The 6,992-nt window shown below is 38.7% G+C and overlaps 1 non-coding gene across 1 annotated transcript; it reads left to right on the top strand.

The window, feature by feature from the left end:
• The first annotated feature begins 6,411 nt into the window (after nt 1–6,411).
• On the top strand, nt 6,412–6,518 carry LOC120084275. The gene has a single exon (XR_005483640.1). It is a non-coding gene; the product is annotated as a small nucleolar RNA R71 (small nucleolar RNA).
• The last annotated feature ends 474 nt before the right edge of the window (nt 6,519–6,992 follow it).

Below are 6,992 nucleotides of genomic sequence, written 5' to 3' on the forward strand. Positions count from 1 at the left end.
AATCATATTGAAGTTAGATTTCCACGTCCCATAGTTTTCATCGGTTAGTTTTTCGTTCTGAAGGAAATAATTGTGGAAGACATGCTGAAACGAATAACAAACAATTGACCGTATCAGATATATTTACCTTAACCCATTACACAAAATACAAGTATCCAATCAATTCAACAAAAACAAGCAATTAAATAACCCTAATTAAAATATTGATTTAGTTTTTGCAACGATACTTCGGAGGTTTAGAGTAACAGCCACCGAAGGGTGATCAACTACCCTTCCCCTAAATTGAGACAATCTCAACTAATTACTAATACCAAAATAACTCTTATTCCTATATTTCTCATCTTCCGTTTTTCAACCAAGGATTTATTAACTAGCTTAATTCATCCCATAAGTGTGACCCTACCATTCTTAGATCCCAGAGATATGGTTCAATAGGCTACCATAAGGAAAGACAACTGTTGAAGATTAACCTAAGAAACCCTATCCATTACTGGAGTTTGCATTGTTTGGAATCCTATGATCAGGCCCTTCGAAGGGATGGTCGCTCCAGGACGACACGCAAACGGATCATAGGAATCTCACGGTACAACTTAATGGGGGAGATTGTAGGATACGTTGACATGTGTCCTTTTCCCACTTACTATGAACACTTTCCTATTCACCTTGGTATTGATCCATGCAAACACTTTCTGAAGGGAGGTCACGCCCCTAACGACACGAATCTGAGCATGGATCTCACGGTGTGAACTCTTAAGGACGTGAGAGCTAAAACCTGATATATCTCATATACCATTTTTCTCCCACTAAAGTGGTTTACCATTTTAGGGTTTTATTACACTTAGTTAAATTTTGACTAATGAATTTATCTAAGTTTATACCTATTATAACTCTTATAATAAGGTTTTTACTCTAATTTCCTAGGTGAATTAAACCATTTAATTAACCTAGTGACATTGCATGCTAACAGGTCTAAGGTTAATTAAACTTAAGTTTCGGGTCAGTTCCCAAGTAGGAGGTGTTCCGTAAACCGTCATCTTAAGTACCCCCAACTTAGACAGAAATTCATCGATAGAGTTGCCTTATAACCTAAAGTCCTGTTTGTCTTATTAGTCATGTTTTAAATCTATTAAAACCAATAGGAATTAATTCTAGTCTTATTAGAATTAGTGTGATCTAATGTCTAAATTAATTTTAAACATTTTAAAATTAATTCCAATTCCTTAAGATTTTAAGTTTGCATGAAACTCTTTATTATAGGTTGACAGTTACTAAAAATTAATTTTGTAACTATTACAAAATTAATTATTAGCCCTACAATCATGCTTTCTATGGTTTAATTGATTAGCAATCAAATTCTAATTAACATGAAAACCATATTACATGCATTTCATGACTTTAATATAACAATTATATTAAATTATGGATGTGTCATGCTCAATGCAAATTGATTTTCATCTCTATTAATATAACATTTATATTAAACAACTTATGAAAATCAACCATGCATACACAATAAATAAATAAATATAACTCTTTACATTTACTTAAGTAATGTCATGCATCATGCTTTTCCAATTTCATATATTTAAAATATCAAAATATATTAAATAATTCATGAAATTATATACATATCATGCATTAATACCATACACTATAACACTTATAATATATTAAAATGCATGAACATACTTAACCTATGGTGGGATTTATCTAAATGACATCCTCAAAGTATTTAAGTAACAAATGAATCGGTAATTTTGGCCCTTAGGATAAAATAAAGCAATAAATTACAATAGTTATGAAAATTTTATCTTAAAAAAACATTTATTACTCCAGAACCGGACTCCAAAACCATGAACCGAGCCAACCCGGTGCAAAATCCGGACAAATCACTTGGAACTGACTGAACCGAATTTGACCACCCTAAACCACATTTGAACCACGCGAAACGCAAACACTAGCATAGCATGTGTGCTAGCGTAGCAATTCCGAGAGCAGCACTACAACGTTGTGACACCAGAACACAATTCTGGGCAATTCGTCGATTGTTCTTCCGTTTTTGGTCAAAATTAGTCTCGATCTTCATCGTTTACAAATCTAATTCTAGACACGGACTTACAGAAGACTCTAATTACATGATTGAATGCCCAAAAACGCATGGGTATTTACAATTTGATCAAAACATGAAATTCTATGGCCAAAATTTACCGTAAACATTCATTATCAAAATTACATTCACAATGCAATTTATCCCACCATGTTGGGTTGTATTTCCTAAAATGCGTAGTTTGTAAAGTTAAACATATTCTATTATCAATAAAGTTGTTATTGAATCTATAAATTGCATTTATAAAGTCTAAATCCAATAAACTAAGATCCATGACTATTATATGAATACTTGAATTTTATGTGGAGACATAGAAGTGGATTAGGTACGAGTAAATAGTCAAAATGATCTATAGTATATGAATAAGGTTGGGTGCCTTATTGTGGTAACACTATCGGATGCGGCCCACTCTGTAGTTATTACAATTTGTTGTAAGGTGCTACAAACAAAGTGATCCTAATTTGTTCATGTATTGACATGAGGAGTGGGGGCATCCTATGCAATGAGTTTGCGTAAGATCGAACCAAGAAATAAGTCACTCTTACTTTATAATGCTATTTACTGTTTAAGACTGACTATTTTGCTTAGATGACTTAGGTAACTCGATCTTAATCCTAAGCTAACTATAAACTCCTGTTTATTCGGGATTATCTTTATCTTTAGATTAGCATAGGTGAGGGTTGGCTCAACAGTGCCTGTTCAATAAGCCTCCCATTTGAGAGGTAAGACCGGGTTAATAGCTGGGGACATAGGATGCAATAAGGAATTCACGCCTACCCGATTTAGGGATAGGAGAAAGGTTGCTCTCTTAAGTATTGAATCCACGTCTTGAACAAGGGGCCCCACCCTCTCATTGGCCTGAGTGGGATCCGGTTTAGTGATTGGATCACGAACCAATTGTTCATTAGAGGATCAGTAGAACTTAAGGAGCAAGATATAATATCGAGGGTAAAATAGCATATTGACCCAATCGTTATTACAAACAACCTGTGAAAGGTCGACATACTGATTGTGGTTAAATTAAGTGGACACAAATATATCTACAGTGAGAAGAGTACAACTATCGAGCTATAGTGGTGTGACTTGATAGTTAACGAATATTGATTAATTTGATCTAAAGAGTTTTAGCCAATTAATCTTAAATCGTTGGAGCTCATGATTTGTAGGTTCATAAGGTCCCTCGATTAGCTCGTAAAACATGAACACCTTGAATTAATAAATTGAGTGAATTTGGAATGATATAAATGTTGGGTTTTGATGTGTTGATTTTATGATGTGGAACTGTGGATGATATGCGATGATGAAATTGCGTTTAGCACTCAAGTTTTCTCAGTGGAATCCAAGTGTAAACCCCACTGAGTTTCCTGGTAAGTCCAGGATCGAACTCAGGACTTGGGAAAATAATATGCGGTGGTAAATTTTAGGAAAATTTTGCGGTAACCAAATAAATCAATAGTTATTGAGGTTTGTTGTTTGCGGTAATGAAAAATAAACAAATGCGCAGAGTTTGAAAAGAGTTGAATAAATGGAAGATGCGATGAGTATGCGGTGAACGGGTTGAGAAAAGTTTCGGCCAACACTTTCTAGGATGCGTTCATGCTATGCGATCATGCAACATGCATAAAAGTAAACCACCTCTCGGTGCGAATGCCACGGCTTCTAAGGCTAGAACGCATGCGATATATGTGATAAGTCTATAGGAGCTACACATAAGCCTCTATTCTTATTTATGCGATGACAAAATGACGCACACACAAATAAGGCGACCACATAATATCATTCCTATCTCTAGGATGCATGCAATGCAGGTTGGCAAACAGAGCTTATCTCTAAGTCCCTATCTCTTGTTTATGCAGTTTAAATCTCGCTCTCTCGAACGGCATGCGGCGAAAAGCAAAGGTCCCATATGAGCAGGTGAATGTGGTCTTATCTTGGTCTTCTGGAGCTATCATAATCTGGTTATACCCGACATAACCATTCAGAAAGCAGTAGAAGTCATTTCTAGCTAGACGGTCTAGCATTTGATCAATGAACAGTAGGGGGAATGATCTTTCTTTGTGGCCGTATTCAGCTTGCGGTAATCCATGCAAATGCGCCACCCAGTAACGGTCCTTTGCGGTATTAGTTCATTGTTTTCATTCGGGACCACCGTCATGCCACCCTTTTTCGGCACACACTACACGGGGCTGACCCACGTGCTATCTACTATAGGATAGATGATGCCCCATCTAACCATTTAATGATCTCATTTTTAACGACCTCTTTCATCGCAGGGTTTAGCCTGCGCTGATTTTCGATCGTTGCCTTATGGTCTTCTTCAAGATGAATGTAGTGCATATAGTACGCTGGACTGATTCCTCGAAAGTCGGCGAGCGTCCAGTCAATTGCCCGCACATGCTTCCTCAGAATGCTCATTAACGTATTCTCTTGGTCTTCGTTAAGCTCAGAAGAAATAATAACTGGCAGCTTCTCGTTCTGCCCCAAAAATACGTACTTTAAGTGTTTCGGTAGGGTCTTTAATTCTAGTGTTGGTGGTTCTACTAGGGACAGTTGCATTGTTTTTCTTTCTTCTTTTTCCGTTGGCTCTTTTTCAAGGTTTGCGATCATTTCTTCTTCCTTGCTTGTTTTTGTTATGATCGCATTACAGGCAGCAACGGATGCGCTTGCATCCTCTTCTTCATTCTCTTCATCAAACTTTTCTTCTTCAATCAAATTCTGGTCGTCATCTGAGTCATGCAGGTTTACTTCGTCAGAAAATTCATGGCACGGATCATGTTGAACTTGAGCTTCTGTCCATTGATGCTTAAAGTGATCTCCCCTTTATGCACATCAATATGGGCGCGACCTGTTGATAAAAATGGTCATCCCAAAATGATGGGCACATCTTTGTTGGCCTCATAATCTAAGTGATGAAGTCGGCTGGTAGGATAAATTTGTCAATGGTGATCAGCATGTCTTTCACTTTTTCCTCTGGATGCACCAGAGATTTATCGGCTAGTTGGAGAGTCACATCGTGGGTGTAAGTTGCCCCACATTTTGCTGCTTAAAGATCGACAGAGGCATCAAATTGATGCTGGCTCCAAGGTCACACAATGCCTGCCCGATGTACAGTCCTACAATGGAGCAGGGTATAGTAAAGCTCCTAGGATCACTCATCTTTGGTGGAATTATTGATTTTGAACTTTGTGTTAACGCCACCGTGGAAAACTTACCAGTGCCTCTCTTTTTGGTACCATCTCTTTCAGAAACTTTGCGTAGGCAGGCATCTCCTCAATCATTTCATTGAATGGAATATTAATATGTAATTGTTTTAACATAGACAGGAAGCGTTGGTACTGTACATCTTAATTCTTTTTCTTTCTAAGTCTCATGGGAAAGGTGGTTTCTGCACTCTCATGGTCCTCTTCTCTGTTAGCTTTGAGGTCGACGCATCTTCTGGCTCTATTGCTTCTTTTTCTTCTTCTTCTTCTTGCATTACTATAATTTCAGGTTCCGCCGTAATGGGAGCAATCTGGCTTGGCTTTTCTTCTTCTTCTTCTTACTCTTTACTTGATCACCCCAAGTGGCGTGGGAGTTCCGTTGTACTCGGCAGAGCCCCTTGCGGTATGTTCTTTAGCTCATTTGCAATCTGGCTCATATGTAACTCTAGGTTGCGGATGGACATAGCCTGACTTTGAAGCACCGTTTCGTTTTTCTCTATGTACTGCTTCAACAGGCTCTTCAAGGAAGAAGATTGCGGTGGTTGCGAGCTACTAGCTTGATTTCTTGTCTGACCGTTATTGCACGGGAAGAATCCAGGTGGCCTTTCTTTCTACGCCATAGATTGAAAGTTTTGTTGCTGATTCTTCCATACAAAATTGGGGTGGTTTCTCCACCTGGGGTTGTAGGTATTCGAAAAGGGATTATTTTTTACAAAGAAAATAGATTGTGGATTCTGCGGGCATTCTTCCATTACGTGCCCATCACCGCAAGTCGCACACCTTGCGGCGTTTTGACTAATTGCGTTGATTTGCCCATTTTGCGGTGTTGGGCTACTGATTGCAATTCCCTGAATTAAGTTCATCATTGCGGTCATTTAATTCTGTAGTGAAGCAATAGCACCATTACTTGCGTCAGTATCTTTGATTCTCAATCTATGATCACTCTCTCTCTAATCCTCGTGGTTTTTAGCGATGCGATCCAAGATATTCTTAGCCTCGTCATACATTTTTTCAAGCAGAACACCAGCGGCTGCCGCATTGGCAGCGGTCTGCGAAGCGGGATTTAAACCATGATAAAAGATTTCCATCTGAAGGCAGTCTGGTAAACCATTATGTGGACAGTCCCTGACCAATCTCTTAAACCTCGCCCAGGCATCACTGAGCGATTTGTCCATGTCTTGTTCAAAATTTGTTATGAGTTTCCTTCGTCTAGCATTCTCAGTAGGTGGAAAATATTTCTTCATGAACTTCTCTACGACCTGTTCCCATGAAGTGATCTCTCCCGGCTCAAGGGAATATGCCCATTTTTTTGCCTGATCACAGAGAGAAAATGGAAACAAATTTAGTTGAACTTCTTCGACAGAGATGTTCGGGAACACAAAAGTATTGCAGATTTCAATAAAGCTTCGGAGCTGGGTGTGCGGGTCCTTGCCATGTCGTCCTCCGAATTTTCCTGCAGTCTGGATCATCACAGTATCACCGGCTTCATTTCGAATCGGCTTCCGTCGAGGGCAGGCCTTATGGTTCCTGGAGAGAAATCATAGAGGTTTGGCAATGTATAGTCCTTAATGGGACTATTGCGATCGTTAGCCAGCAGGATTGGATTCGCCATGATGTTATTTTTGTTTGGTGCTCTGTTTCCAGGCTGCTCCGCCATCTCTTCTTTATATGACTGTTGTTGTTGG

Source organism: Benincasa hispida, chromosome 8, assembly GCF_009727055.1.
Source record: "Benincasa hispida cultivar B227 chromosome 8, ASM972705v1, whole genome shotgun sequence".
In the NCBI taxonomy this organism is placed as follows: Eukaryota; Viridiplantae; Streptophyta; class Magnoliopsida; order Cucurbitales; family Cucurbitaceae; genus Benincasa; species Benincasa hispida.